We start from the raw sequence: 1,952 nt of genomic DNA on the forward strand, positions 1-1,952 counted from the left end.
GGTACTGGATGCTTGGGGCTGGTGCACTGGGACGACCCAGAGGGAGGGTAGGGGAGGGAGGAGGGAGGAGGGTTCAGGATGGGGAACGCGGGTATACCTGTGGCAGATTCATTTCGATATTTGGCAAAACTAATACAATATTGTAAAGTTTAAAAATAAAATAAAATTAAAAAAAAAAAAGAAATAGTAGTCAGGATATGGGGCCATTTAGCTGGAATACAGTGAGTAAGAGGAAAATCAAAGGTGATAAGGTCAAAGAGGAGCAGATCTAAATGAATTAGAGCTGTACAGGCAAGAAGTGATTATTAACTTAGAGTGGAAGCCATTGGAGGGTTCTGAGCAGAGGAGTCATGTGGCCCATCTTGCATGATAAAAGGTTCCCTCTGGTCACTGGGAGAAGAAAAATCTTCAGGGAAGTCAAGAGTAGAAATAGGTAATTAGTAGGATTTGGTTTTAATAGTCTAGGAGAAAAGATGCTGCCTTGGTCTAGGGTAGTAATTGTGTAGATTGTAAGAAGTGGTCACATTTTGCATACAGATGCCTAAATTTTAGTTTATATCTATATAGTAAATCTCTATTTTTAGATATAGATATCACAGGAGAGATCAAGTAGGAAAGGAGATGAGTCTGGAATTTAGGGAGAGGTCTAGAATGGAGATTGTATACAAATAGACAGCATTTAAAGGCATAGAACTAGACAAGATCACCAAAGAATCAGAAGTCTGAGTACATTGTGTGTGTGTGTGTGTGTGTGTGTGTATGCATGTGTATGTGAATTTACTATTATCAAGTACACAATTGGATAAAACCATATGCTATATAATAAAGTGAAACAGCATAGTCAATACTATTGAGTTAATGTCAGTAGTATAAAAAACTTAATGTACCGCCTATTATCTCTATTCAAGATAGATACTATTTTGTAAAAATTAGCTATGTGAAACAGTTGTAGAATTACAGAATTTTGGATTGGAAGTGACTTTGGAGATAACTGTTGTATAGTTAAAGAAACTAAAATTCATGCAGATCTTTTTTTCTCAGTTTCACAGTTTAGAACACTTGGCACAGTAGTATGATTTCTTCTGTATGGCTTCTTGGGAATTTTAACATTCAAGGTTCTATGCAGTGTGGGTATAACAGAGATATGAATAGTTTGAAAGTAAAATATGATGTTTAAATTTTTTAGCTCATGGGAGCCGATCTCTAAGAGTTAGTTATCTGGCTGCGATCCAAAAGTCTACAAATAATAAATGCTGGAGAGGGTGTGGAGAAAAGGGAACCCTCTTACACTGTTGGTGGGAATGCAAACTAGTACAGCCACTATGGAGAACAGTGTGGAGATTCCTTAAAAAACTCGAAATAGAACTGCCTTATGATCCAGCAATCCCACTGCTGGGCATACACACTGAGGAAACCAGAAGGGAAAGAGACACGTGTACCCCAATGTTCATTGCAGCACTGTTTATAATAGCCAGGACATGGAAGCAACCTAGATGTCCATCAGCAGATGAATGGATAAGAAAGCAGTGGTACATATACACAATGGAGTATTACTCAGCCATTAAAAAGAATACATTTGAATCAGTTCTAATGAGGTGGATGAAACTGGAGCCTATTATACAGAGTGAAGTAAGCCAGAAGGAAAAACATAAATACAGTATACTAACACATATATATGGAATTTAGAAAGATGGTAACAATAACCCTGTGTACGAGACAGCAAAAGAGACACTGATGTATAGAACAGTCTTATGGACTCTGTGGGAGAGGGAGAGGGTGGGAAGATTTGGGAGAATGGCATTGAAACATGTAAAATATCATATAAGAAATGAGTTGCCAGTCCAGGTTCGATGCACGATACTGGATGCTTGGGGCTAGTGCACTGGGACGACCCAGAGGGATGGTATGGGGAGGGAGGAGGGAGGAGGGGTCAGGATGGGGAACACATGTAT

Source organism: Bison bison, unplaced genomic scaffold (assembly GCF_000754665.1).
Source record: "Bison bison bison isolate TAMUID 2011002044 unplaced genomic scaffold, Bison_UMD1.0 scf7180017864465, whole genome shotgun sequence".
Lineage (NCBI taxonomy): Eukaryota > Metazoa > Chordata > Mammalia > Artiodactyla > Bovidae > Bison > Bison bison.